Raw genomic sequence first — 14,080 nt, 5'->3', positions numbered from 1 at the left:
GCGGCGCGCCATTGGCTGTGAGGCGGCCGAGGGGGCGGGACGCCGCCCCCCTCCCTCCCCCGCTCCGCGGTGCCGCCCTGTGACCAACTCCCGTGTGTGAGTCACGGCAGCGCCGTCAATGCCGTGTGTGCGGGCGGGCGGCGCTGCCTGGGCTGCCCCGGCCCCCCTCCCCCGGCATAGGGCTGGCGGGCCGCACTTGTCACCGTGTCACATCCTCCCCGCCGCCGCCGCTTGCCCGCCCGGCTCACCCCGCTCAGCTCGGGGCCGCCGCGGCGGCATGGGATAGAGCCGGGCAGCGCCGCGCGTCTCGCAGTGACCTCCCCACGGTTTAAAGCGCTTCCCCCGCCTGTGTGTGTGTGTGTTTGTGTGTGTCCCCACCGCGCCCCCCCCTCTCCGCAGACCCCCCCGCTCCCCTCGCCGGTCCTCGCCGCGGAGCCCCCGGAGCGGGTGAGTGCCGGGCACGGCCCCTCCGGGCTGGCTCGGGGGGCGCGGGGGGCGCGGGCACCGACAACTGCTCCGAAGTTGGGGCATCCCCATCTCCCGGCGCTGGGCACTGCCCGCTCGGACCGCCAGAGAAGGGGACGGAAAAAAAAGAAAATTAAGATAATAACCCCGCCGGCGCCGTTGCCAACTTCCAATGCGCGTCGTGCTGCCGGCGGTGGTGATTTTTATTTTATTTTTTTTGTGGTTCATTTATTTTATTTTGTGATTTTTGTTTTATTTTGGGGGTTTTATTTTGTGGGTTTTGTTTTATTTATCCCCATCCCCCCGGGTTGAGGCTGTGGTGATGGGGAGGGTATCCCGAAAAGCCGTCCCTGGGTCGAACAAACCCCCCCCCTCCGTACCAGGCTCAGGGCACTGTCCGTCCTGGAAAACCAGGGGAAACCCACCTTTTGTATTGCTAGGTTGCTCCATCCTCCTCCCCACCCTGTCGTTCCTGGATGTTTCGGTGTTACCTGGGCTTGACTTGCCGTTTTTGGAAGGGGGAAGCCGTGGTCTGCAGCGGGGAGCTTTGGTGGCTTTGGCTTGATTTTGGGAGTGCTTAACCGTTTCACATTATGTCTCTGTTTCATTGCTATTGATTTTTAATTTTTTCTCTCTCTCTTTAATGTATTTTTAGAAACGTGAATGTGGTATGTGTTCTCATGTGCTGTATGTTCAGAGTAGCTAAAATAAAACAGAGGGGTGGAAAACCCCCAGCAAATACAGCAACCTTTCCATATACAGGGCGTCCAAACCCTCGGTACTTTGCTGGGTTTATTTATTAATATTAATTGCTTGATCTTTGTAATTCATATCACATGGAAGCTAATTGCCGAATTGAAGGTTTACCAAACCTCACAGCACTCCAAAATCATCTTTCTCAGGCATCTGAAAAATAAATCTACTGAACTTTTGTTAAGAGGAAAGGTCAGCATCATTCTGGGAGTCCTCCACATGAAGTTTCTCTTTTTTAAGGCAAGCACTCTTGTAAATAAATACTAGTAAAATGTGGCTTTACTCAGTGGGTACTCAAGTGTAGTCTTAAGTGTGCTTAAGATCAGTAAATTTCTAGAGGAAACGAAGTCTTTACCATATCTTGTCTTGCTTCTATCTATAAAGAGAGGGAGGGGAATAAAAAATCAGCTGTAAGAATGATACCAGATAGAAAATCAGTCCTTTTGCCAAGGAGTATCTTGCCCAACATAACATGATAACTTCCTAAATTTTACCTTTATAGGGAGGTCCTTGAGCTGTGGTCTCTTAAATCAACATGAAACAGGGCCTCTTTCTCCTCTGGTACCAGTTTAGCACCGGTGTAACTTCATTAATGGAGTAGATTTGCATTAATGTGAAGAGTAATCAAGAAACTCATGTTTTCAGAAAGGCCCCTGTAGTAGTGATGTGACAGGCTCTGATTCCTTCTCTCAGCACACCCAATTACACCGCCCTTACTCACCCTGAGCGGTGCTTTACTGCGCAGGTACTCCCCACGATGCCGGTGTGACTACTTGTGTACTACAGCACCGACCCGGCTGAGGTAGAGTGGCGCTTATTTTTTCATAACTAATTTTTTCCCCCCTTTCCTTTAAAATGAGAATATGCTGGATAAGTATTTTTCTTGGGCCGTGAGGAAAACTTCTGAGGATTAAATGTGAATCTGCTCTGTTAAGTGACCGTACCAAAAAAAAAAAAAAAAACCTGTTTTAAGACTTCTGTGCTGCCAAGTGAAACAGGCAGGTAAGTTTTCTGTGTGTTTAGATTTCCCTTGTTGCTATGGAAAGTAGGAAAAAGATTGTTGAAATATTAATTATCTTGTCTTGAAATTCCTCTTTGCCCGAGGGATTCCATACCTACACACTGTGTTCAAGTTGGAGTTGTTTTTTTCAAATTCCCCTCTGTCTCTAGAACCCCCAAACATCCACCTCGCATTGTTTAAATGTTTGCTATTGAAATCACTGGCAGAAGGATCAGGCCCCCAGTTGTTTTTCTTTAAAGCAGTTGATAATGACTTGGATGTGATGTTGTGAAAAGATAGTATTATCTGGTGTGTCCACAGCTCAGATCCACTGTCTTGTTACAATCTCAGAAGAAAGCTCCCGTGCTAAGCAGCCTGTAAAGAAAATATGTCTAACAAAGCAGAACTGTCTTCTGCCTTTCTGTTCTTATTTATAAATCTCTTGAAAGTTTGCTTGATACTCTTTCAGAACAAGGCGAGAACCTTTCATGTTTGTTTGATGTTTTCACTTCCTCGTATGACTGTGTTCATTGCTAAGCCTTTGTGTCACTGATTGAGATGTTATTGTAATTAACATTAATTATGCAAACTAGATTGTTTTTAGTGGTTCTCCAACTCTGTATTGATACTGTCAACTTGTTTGTTTGTTTGTTGAACAGAAATCCACGCAGTTCACCATTCTCAGAGGAAATAGATTAACTGATTCCAACTTAATATATGCATGGGAAACCCTAGCAAAATTAATTATTTTAGCTCAAATGGCACATTGAATCATGATGGACATGGTGAATACAGTGCAGTTGGATCTGAACTATCAAGGCAGGATAAACAGGGGGAGCAGGAAAGGGGACTCTGTCATTGGGGAGGGTGTTTACACTGCAGAGTTCCATTACATTCTTTCCAGATAGACAGTACTAGATTAATTGGGCCAAATTCTGCAGTCCCTAATTGAACAAAACTCTCACTGAAATATACTGGAGCTGTCTGTTTGGTTATGGACTGCTGAATTTGTTTGAGAAATGGAGAAAAATGGCAGAATTTACTTCACTAATTATTTAGGACATCTTTGATTTTAGACTTCAAGAAGATATCTTCCTTAAATTCGGTTTAGAAGGTGTTCCAGGGTTGCTTTCTTAAAACAAAAACCTAATAAAAATATCTTTGAAGAATACATTCACTTACAAAATATTCCCTATAGCAATGGTAACATTTTATAATTTTTTTATAATGTTAATTACAGTGACATTCACAAAAGTCTCTATGTTTGATTCTGAATTGCCCTCTTGAAACACTTCTGAGCTGAGAAGGACTTTAGAATCTCTCCCTGGAAATCATAATTATTGCAATATTTATATGCTGTATTTTGTGTACTCTTAGGAAGAAAAAAAATTAGAAGTGGGGAGAGTTTAAGTGAGAGTTCGTTGTCACGATATCAAATCTGAAAATATATGCAGACTAGCAGATTATTCCCTGCCTTCAAAATTAAGTCTCTCTAACTTCCCATTTAAATAAGCAAAATCTGGTTTGCAGTTTGCTTTGGGTAATGAAAGAGAGGTTTTTTTATTTTTACTTTTGGTGCAGTGGTCCTCTGGAAAGTTGGAAACAGCGCCCTGGGGCTCAGCAAAGTGGAGGGTGTATAATTATATGGGAAGGCTCCATAGCATCAGTGCATTAGCAGCTGAGTGAGTTTGTTAAGCTGTAGAGATGGCATTATGGAAATCAATAAAATGCTGATTTCTTTTTCTTATTGCAGATTCTATGTTAAAAGGAAAAGATGCTTTTTGTTTGTTTGCCTTTCATGTAGGCTTGCCAAACCATTAGTTGATTTGGAAAGGCAGGTTTTTCAGTTGAGGCAATAAGTAGTCAGTTTTGGGGGGTTTTAAAAACTCTTTTAAGTCTTTATTTATTAGATTATCTTCCAGAAATCGCACTGACATCCTGGCCTGCAAGTGTCTTCAAGTGTGTTTGTCAGCAGAGTCAAGAGGGAAGGTCACTTATTTTTCTTATGACATGCTGGTGTGGCATTGTTTGTTGTAGCCCAAATGCTGTATGTTCCTGACATTCCCGTTTCTGCTTTAAATTAAATTCTGTCAAATGTTTGTAGGCTTCCGATGTGATGTACTGAAATCCATAGTCAAAATAAAGGAGAAACAGTGACCTTAACTGTTTTCAGAGGTGTGAGTCAGGAGGGATGACATTAAGCCCTGTAAGATCTGTAATATGCATTGGCCTTTATTTCTTTGTCTCAAAGCTTCTCCATCTTTTATACCAGAAAGAGGAGTAACCAGATCATTCATCACATTGAGCTCTTCCAGAGAAACGACAGACCGACAACCTTATGTTGCACACTGTGTAACGTGTATGATGCATTAGGTTCTGATGATCTATATAAAACATTTTAATTGGGAGATGTAAGTTAGAATGGCTGTCTCCTAATCCAAGGACTTTGGTTTTTCTTTCCTTCTTCCTGATTGAAATTAAAGTCAAGTTGACAATCAAATTATTTTAATGTGATTGTGTGCTGTGACCCTTGATAAAATACTCTGAAACAATTTTTTTCATGCAAGGATACACTAAGAACTTTGGGGTAACCTAGGAAACCTCTTTGCCTTCATACTGGATAGGATAACTGATGCTAATTTGGTGGACTCTGTGGAACTAGGAAGGTCCAACTCAGCAGCTTCTTCAGGGATGCTGCAGCGAGCATCTGTTTTGTGACGTGTGAGCAGCCTGTGTACCGAGTTCAGATACCGTGAGACGTGTGGAGCACGTTCTTGTATGAATAGAAACAGTTCAGAATTCTGGATTTATGATGCAGACAACACGAAAGGTCAGCAACTTGGAAAATTAATAATATGGTTCATGTTGACATTTCAGAGGGAATTCTGATGCAGGCGTGGTTCCAGTGAAAGTAAACTCGCCAGTCCGGCCGCACAGATAAAACAGGCAGCCTCAGTCTTATCTCTTTGGTAACCGAAACCTGTTTACTGATAAACTGGCAAAATGATGTTTATATTCTCCCTATGCTTTGTCTCTCCTAATCTCTAATTAAGTAGATCCAGTGAGGGCCAGCGTGGTGCTTTTAGTGATCAACTACAGCTTAGAATTGACACTTTGCTTTCTAATGATTACAAGCAGGTGAAGTGACAGGAAGGGCAGAGAAGTTGGAGTAACATGACATGCAATTAAATTTCTGATTCTCTAAAATATTTGCCCATAGTTGTAGTGATCTGCAGTACTTCATATCTGGCATTGCCATGTGTGTCCAGTTAAGGGCAGTTTAAAAATACAGAAATGGAGGGGAAAAAAAAGGGATGAAAAGATCTCAGCTGAACCAGGACAAAACCTCTTTAGCTCCTACCATGTAAAATAGGGAGGAACTTCGAGATATAACAAGGATCTGTAACAACTGCAAAATTATAGTAGGTATGGTGACTCTGAGAAAGTAGCTTCTAGATAGAGAAGGAATTGTAGTTACTCTGCAGTCCTGTCATAAGCTGTTACTAATGTGGTTAAAGCATTAGTTCTGAGAACAAGTGCGTTGAGAGCTTAGACTCTTTCTCTTAAAAATTTAAAAGTCTATATTCATGTATTTGCTGTGGGGCAAAACAAAATACTGCTTGTTTGATTACCCAATTTCAATGTTGTTATTAAAAAATCCCACACCATGTTTTTGGCTGAAATGAAGTTAAATGTTCCTGTGGATGCCTTTTTCACTTTTGATTATCTTTTTTAAGTTTCCTTCCAAGTATCTTTTGACCAGCTGCTTTCTTTCTTTTTGTCCTACTGAATTCCTTTTTTTGTTGGTTGTTTTGATTCCCTCCATTTTTTTCCAGACAAATTTTTCCCATTTGTTATTGTTCTTTCTAGTCTTAATCAACTACCAGCGTTGCTGCTTGCTTATAGAATCACAATAACAGCTCCAAATAACACTGCCCTACGCAGGGTACAAAAAAATAGCAACTGAGCCTTCCTTAAAAAGCTTATGGTGGGAATGTGAGATCTGGGGGACTGTCATCCAGATCCTGTTTTCTGTGGCCCACACTTCTTGGGTTTGGTATGGAAAGCAGTTGTGCCGCTGTCATGCAGTGCTGAGGTCCATGCTGAGGTGTGGCATGCCAGTAGTGTTTAGTGTCATCCATCCTTGGCAAGGAAAAGGTTCACCACTGCTGACCTGTAGTCCAAACAGAAAACGTGAAGGGGGAGCCTGTTGGAGGTGTGACATGAATTGGTGCAGTCATCTAGAAGGAGCCAGGACCACAGCCAGGAATAATACCCAGGTGTCCTCAGCTTCAGGCACGTGCCCTGTGCTGTAGCAGAGCAGGTTTTTTGCTTCTTCTATCTCGTGCAGAGCTCACTTCTATCTTTAAAACAGAAAAAACAGCCAAATAAATAGAAGCAGAAAAACAAACTTAGAAAAATAGTCTTTTCTTATCTTTAGTATGTAGAGGCTACTAGTGATCTCTCAAACTGCATCACAGTGTTAAGACTAGTGTGTTTTCCCTCATCATGTACTGGAATATTTGGCCGTTGCCAAAGAAATTGAGGTCAGAATCAGGGTCTCTTGAGTACCATGCACCAAAAAAGTATGTATTTATGTGTTGAAGGTACCAAAATACTCTTAAAAAAAAATCAAACAAGATTTGTGAAGTTAAAAAACTAATACTTGTTTTGAGATGCAGCATGAGAACTAAGGTATAAAATGAGATAGGTTTTCAGTGGTGATGTAAAAGGTACAGCTCTTTAAGAGAACCTTTAAACCTTTGCAAAGGAACACAGAGGATGTTACCTGATGTCAAGTGAAAGCAGCAGTGGCCAGATATGCAATGGGAAATACCCAGAAACAAGGGATCCTTCCAGAATTCAGCCAATGCAAGGAGGCTATTTTTACTGTTCTTTGATTTGGAATATTTTGAATTTATTCTGTTTTCAGATATTTCCGTGCAAATTCTACAAAAGGCATTTTCTGTCTTTTAAAATTGGCAGAATTGTTTTAGCATTCATACCTTGGAAAGTCCAAAAGAGGGAGAAGGAAAAAAGTAAGTCTCAGGTATTGTTTTCTGCTTGTCCCTCCTGCCATGTTCAAAATGATATCTCATCTTGTTCTTATCCTTGTTGAGAATAAAAGCTGTGATAATCCATTTCCTTTGCTGTGATAATCCATTGCCCAAATGTCCTGGTAGCATGATTTGATTGTGGTGCTTGGACAGCTATCATATCACTCCTACAAAGCAACAGTAATAGTTGTTACAAACAGCAGTATAATCCAAGAAATCCAGAGTTAAAGTGCTTACAACAGTGACTAATTGCATGCTAGAGAGTATTACTGTATCTTCCTGATTTATGTCCCTCATTGGCTAAGACAGTCTTGCAGATGAGTTCTTAACGTATTATTTAACAAGATGGTAGTGCTTTGTGTTTAAATTCCTCGTTGTTGTGTTTGGTTTTTTCTACTGTCCCTCCCCAATGTGGGGTTCAGACCTCCTTATTAGTTTTATGGGAAAGTGACAGATCCAGATTCCTTCTGGAGCTGTTAACAGCGTGAGTGAACAAACTGGGTAGGGATGTTTTCAAGAGCTACAAATGTAGCCTGTGCTCCTTACCCAGGAAAAGTTAAGAACCCACATAATTGCTGGGCCTTTTGTACTTATTGTTTTATTTTTTATTTTTCCTTTGCCTTTCTTTCTCACTTGAACTCTTGATTCTGAAGGAGCTGGAGCACTGTCTTACACCTTCCTGTTCAGGAGAGGGTGGGGTGGGAAAAAAGATCTGTGTTGGACTTCAGATATTCTCTCGAGTCCCTTCACCACCCCCAAGTCATACTACTTCAACCTGTAAAACAGCAGAGGAAAAATTCCTGCTTGAACACCTTTTCCTGACTTTAATGAGAAATTAAAGAAAAAAAAAAATCCTTCTTTTACAAAGAAAGAAAATAGTATAGGTGAATGCATCTAGCACCCTTTAGGAAAGGATCCCCACCACAGGGGTGCTGCTGAGAAGGGTTGCCAAATCCTCCCAGACTCTGGACCAGGCTCCTTGAAAGGCTCCTATGAAATACAGAAGCTGTATAGCCAATGTGTGCATGTATATTTCTGAAGGTTATGCTGGATTTCTGCCATGCCACAAAACTGATTAGAATAATTTATAATAAAAAGTGAGGCATAGATTCCAGAAATGTGTAGTGTGATGGGGGAAGGAGGGAAACGTGTGGCAGGGAGGGCAAATCTGAAGGTTTTCCTGGTCAGTGGATGTACCCTGAAGTGTAGATTTACTGCCACTGTCTCTAGGAAGAAGCTACAACCCTATTTTTTGTTGTCAGAGTTGACTCTTACATGCTTGGTTTAATATACATGTTGTGTGCTTAAGCACTGCTGTTTGTTTATTTACTCACAGCAGGACTCGGGATATTTCAGGTACTTTCCAGGTGCTTACAGAGAATCTCTGCTCCAAGGACTTCACAAATCAGAGAGGCCAGAGGAAAGTAAATAAGTGGGAATTTACAGGTTAATACTGAGAAGCAGAACGAGATTCACAGGATGCAGGGCCCTTGAGAGGAGTGTGAGTGTGTGGCAAAGGTGCTGTGCAGGTAAGATGGGGAGGAGGATCCCTGCAGTGGCCTCCAGGAAGGAAACAGGCACCATGCAGACAAGTGCTCTGGCTGCTGAGCCTTCTATCTTTTCTGCATTTATCAGCCATTCTAGGCCTGGTAAATGTGTGCATTTCAGTCCCTGGTGTGTCTGGAAAGAAGAGAGATCCTTTGCTTTCCTTCTGTGTTACAAGTCGGTCCTTGGTCAATATAGAGCTCCCAACTCCTGATCCCTCCCTTGGATGCTTTCCCCTGTATTTGTCACTCTGTGATGTGGTGGCTTTGTGAGTGGAGTTATTCTGTCATGTTCTGTGCAGAGAAATGCTGTGAAAATGGGAAAGCAGGGAAATGAGGCATTTAAGGTGTGTGCATGCAACATGAGGCTTGACACTGCCAGTGAGAAGCAGAACTGGGGTTTTGCACAAGCATTCTTTGGGGCATAAAGTGTCATTGTCTTCAATTCAGTTTTTGCTGTGATTAAGGCCCCTGATCATGCCTGTAATGCAAAACAGAAAACATAAAGAAAATGTTTTCTCTTCAGCCATCACTCTAGCATGCTTATGTGTGTATGAATCATTCCTCCTCCATCTGGAAGGATGAGATGCAGAGCTCTTTTCTAAGGAGGTATCTAAAGTACATCCTCATAGCAGCCAGCAATTGGCATGACAAAAGGGTTATAGCTAGTGGCTGGCACTTTTCCCATCCATCTTGCCACTGGAAACATAATGCTTTTGCAATGTGCTTGTTCTTCAGGCACCAGTGTGCAGAGCCAGTTCTTGGGACACATAAATGGAGCAGTTGCATGTTGTTCGCTTTTGTTTGTGGCACCTCCTCAGTGGCCCAAAAACTGGGAAGAGGGAGTAACACTGGTAAACTGTTTTTCTTTATTTAAGCATGATGTGGAGTGGAAACATTGGGGTACTTATGGGGCACCCCCAGGTGTGGGAAGATGAGCAGCAAGACATCTGGCACTGCCAATGTCACATCAAGTGTGGGAGAAGACCTTGTTTTGTTCTAACCTTGTATGCTTTTGCACAGGACAAGGCAAAATTTGGTAGTACTGAGTGCACAAGGAAAAAGGTCTGATTTTAAAAAATGTCATCTGTCGTTCATGTAAATTGACTGTCTTGTATATATTCTGTCTTTCTCTTGATTTACAAGACTGGGCCTTGACTCAATTAACTTAGTCTTAAGTGTTCCTGTGATGTCAAGAAAGAGTTTTATTGTGCATCTTTTTGTAGAAGAGTGTTTAATGTGGTGTCAGAACAGGCAGTAGAAAGAAGGGCCCCTTAATCTCAGTGCTCTGCGTTAACAACTCTATTGTTACCTTTCTCTGTTGCTGACATGACTGGGCAATGTCCTCTTCTTGCAGCTGTGACCAGCTCTGTGGTTCAAACCTAAATGTGGAAGCTGGAGGTTCTTTTGCTGGAGCTTCCTGAGGCACTCTTGAAACTCTCCAAATGCACACCCATGGGACTGGACATGTCTTTGCTGCTTCCTTCTTTTGAAGGGCAGTTGGAGATGAGGTAGAGGAGAGTCCAGGATATGCTGCCCGCCCCCAGGGCCTTTGGTGCGTTCAGTGAGCTGGTGTTTTGGACCAGTTGTTCTCAGAGCTGAGACCAGTGGCTTTTCCTCCCTGGGGAGTGCCTCTGCAAACAGGAGGAGCCTCTCTGCTCCCCATTCCTGCTCTGCATTTTAACCACTGTCTGTTCTGCAAGGCAGACTCGTTTCTGCTGCAGGAGCTGAGAGTCATCTCTCCATCTTGGATGGGATAGTCTGGAGGTTTAGGGCACTGCTGCTGCGAGACCTCAGCTGACTTGGCTTGGGGTGGCAATGGCAGGGAGGAAATCTTCAGTCTGCCTCATCAGAGAGAGCTAAGTCCTGCTCTGCTGCATGGAGGATACAAGGTGCTGGTGCCTTGTATGTGAAGCACTTTGGCTTTTTGAAGGACAGGTTCCTGTCTAAGTGCATGGATGGAGGAAGCTCCTTTCTGCTTCTTTGTGATGGGTGGGTTTAAGTTGCAGCCCTGTTCTTAACATCCCTTATGAGTTGACTCTGCACAGTGACCAAACATACTGACCTTAGGAGTTCCAAGTACTATCCTGTTCCCTGCTGTACCTTGGGTTTGGGATAGGGGGATATGGGTGATGGGGTCTGTAGGCTTTCTGCAGCAGAATTCCTGTTCTGAGGTGAGAACCGCTGAGCCCCTTTTCCTTTGGAGCTGTTGTGACTGCAGGGAGGGACTGTGAAACCTTCCTGTGCCACGCTGAAGGCTGTGCGGGATAGACTGTATCTGTCTGCTCCTCCCAAAGTGCTTTTGGGAAGATACTCTGGATCTGGGACATGAAACATTGTCACAGAAAGCCACTCTGCCCTGGAGAGTGAAATACCCCTGCAGATTAGGACATAGTGATGGACTTTGTATCTGGGGAGAGCTTTTCTTTTACTATGTCTCAAGCTTCTGTGTTTGTCTCTTCTCTGATGCGTGGTAGCCTGGAGAAGACCCTTCAGGCAGGGATGCTTTGCTACTTTCTTTAGCTTCGTAATTGCTGTTTATACTATAGTGCAATAAACACAATTAGCATTTCTGGCTTATTTCAGGGTGTGTGCTTGTGTGTGAAAAAGATTTGGATATGTTAACTCTGCCATCTTTCTTACCTGTGCCTGAGATATTATCTGCTTACAAGCTTTCCTGATACATAACAGCTATGGAAAGGAAATAACACTCCCTGTGCTCTTGGAAGCATTTCAGTAGCTTTCCTTCAGTAGGCAGTGCAGTGGTTAACAGGGATGAGGGGTGTTACATACAAGCTCTTGCTTTGAAAACTGGCTTCTGGATCCTGCAGAGCACGGTCAGCAGGTGGAGGATGTTCACATCCCACACTTCACCTGCAGTGTCCAGCTGCAGCATGCTCCATGTGTATAAATTCAGCTCTGCTTTTCTTTGTGTCAGAGTTTAAGGTCTGGGGGCCCGAGGCAGAAGAATTGCTCTGCTGTGTATATATGTATCAGTACACCCAGCAGGTGTATTTTCTCCTGTAAAGTGTTCAATATCTTCCAGCCTGAGTCAGCTGTGGGTATTTCCACTTGCTGAGAGGCTGAAGACCAGGTTCTCATGGCCTAAATTCCACCTAAGGCTCTGCTTGAAGGCCAAAAATCAGAAGGAAATAAAAGATACAGTGACTTAAGTGCAGTTCAGGACACGTGAATATGGCTCCTCCTCTCCTGCAATACCAGTGTGCCAGAAGCATCTAATGTGGGAAGCTAGTAGTGAACAGGCCAGGCCAATGACCCTATTTTCACTTTCCAAGGTATTACTAGACATCCTGAACTGGACTCCCCACCTTTAACCAGCTTGAATTCTCAAACCAATCCCTTCAGTGTTAGGCAGAGCAAAGAACCCGATCCAAGCAGTGCTGCTTATTCCTGGAAAGGTCCTGACGTCTCACTTTACCTTCTGGAGGCTAACTGGAGGGGTAGGGGATTTGCCTGGAGCTGTGCTGGTGCATGTGTTGTTTTCTGGCTGTGGGGGATTTTTGTTGTTGTGTGTTCTTTTGTTTTTCCCTCTTATATAAAATTTGAAAGCTTGCATTGCACCCGTGGCCTAGAAGGATTAGTCAATGCTCTGTTGCCCATCAGCACGGGATAGACCTGATGTTGAATGAAGGAGGTGCTTGGGCTCTGGGGCAAGGGATGCTGAGGTTGCTTTGCAGCCTTCCGTGCTCAGCTGTGGGAAACTGAGCCCTCCCAGCTTGCTTTTGGCCATAAAGAGTGTGATCTCTCACTGTGTTGGCCCGGGTAATCTCTGACTATCAATCATCCTCTTCTCATTTGGAAGAACTTTGACTTAATAATAATGAGAGATACATCAGCTTGAGTAATTTCTGTTTGAAGATATTAAGCTCTGTGAATACTGAAGAATATTGTATCCTAAGCTTTTGAGCAGTTCTGAGTGTAATGCAGTGCTGTTCTTGGAATGATTTGTTTCAGCTATAGGACCAGTTTAAATAGAACTATTTAAGTATATGTTGCTGTTCCTCATACATCAAAAAGTGAAGTTCAGTGAATAATGAGTTATCACGGGGCACCACAATGAGATAAGAACTCATCATATCTTTGCAATAAATGGCAATGTCATTAAAAGAAAAAAGACTTTTTGTCTATAAGCTTAATTGGAAAAACCAGGAATCTTGACTGGAGATTTTTAGCATGCTGACCAATTGAAATATATGATCATAAAACCAAATTTCTGTGTGCAGAGAGTGTCCAGGATTTTGATTGCTGCATGAGATACATGGCTGTGGGATATTTTCCTATGTATGCCCTTTACGTAGATGACAGTACCTGATTTCTGGTCCTGGAGGGGAAATGTAGTACCTTATTATTGAACAGCTTTCCGAGATGCAGCAGTTGTTATTAACACTCAGCAGTGGACTGTGGGGCTTTATTTGGCAGGTTGGGACTTTTTTTTTTTTTTTAACTTTTAATAGCAATGACTTGCAGTTATATCAAGCTGTAGTTTTAAACTGTGCAAGGCAGTTTGACTCATTTATGTTTTCATTCAAGTTTTTAATGTGCACACAGAAGAAGCTGCCTTCTGGGATTGCTGATTATATGGAATATGCTGAGGATGACCAGCCCTTGATGTACAGGGTTATCAGGCACTCAGTCTTTCACTGGCTTTTGTAGCAAAGCCACTACTCTTAAATTTCCCTGTCTGCAGAATATGGCTCCACCTTGCAGTTTGTAAAAAATTTCAAGAGGAGTGATGTGCAAGATCCATGTCACTTTTCTTCCCTTTGTGGTGCTTACTTTAAGTTATTGCTTTTAGCAAGTAGAATCATTGTAGCGCTGTGGTCTCGGGGATAGTTAGCAGGACACCATGATCTGCCCATCTGCAACAGCTCTGCTGGAAAGGTCTCATCTGCAGGAGCCCTTGTTTGCTCTTAAGGAGGAAATGCAATTGAGCATCTGGTGAAGTCTGCTCTATGGTAGAAATTAGCTATAAATATATACCTGGAGATTTTTTAATCGTTAGTCTTAAATTGATTATTTCCTACCAGTTGTAGGACTCCAAAGAAGTGCTTTTTTTTTGCTTAAGAAAAGTATCAGTTTGGTGGGCAAATGCTGTGCTACGGGTAAGATGTGGCAACAATAATGCCTGAAGAGCAGTGTGAGGAAAAGGACAACTTCCTGCTCTGTGGTGTTGCTTCCCCCCCCTCCTAATTACATGGAAGAATGAGCTGGTAGGATATGAATGTTGCCATCCAGTAATA

At 43.0% G+C, this 14,080-nt stretch overlaps 1 protein-coding gene across 3 annotated transcripts in view; it reads left to right on the top strand.

Annotated features, from left to right (window-relative positions):
• The first annotated feature begins 202 nt into the window (after positions 1–202).
• SERTAD2 (SERTA domain containing 2) overlaps positions 203–14,080 on the top strand; it is a 78,412-nt gene continuing 64,534 nt past the window's right edge. For 2 of the 3 annotated variants that reach the window (XM_032683284.1, XM_032683282.1), the window contains exon 1: positions 203–447. The gene's annotated coding sequence lies outside the window, so the exon portion shown is untranslated. Of the gene's footprint in view, positions 448–2,201; positions 2,221–14,080 lie in introns of those variants that run through there. The other variant, XM_032683283.1, reaches the window with a different exon arrangement.

This window comes from Chiroxiphia lanceolata, chromosome 3, assembly GCF_009829145.1.
Source record: "Chiroxiphia lanceolata isolate bChiLan1 chromosome 3, bChiLan1.pri, whole genome shotgun sequence".
NCBI lineage: Eukaryota > Metazoa > Chordata > Aves > Passeriformes > Pipridae > Chiroxiphia > Chiroxiphia lanceolata.
Note: the sequence above shows the minus strand (reverse complement) of the source record. Positions and strands in the feature narration are given on the sequence as shown.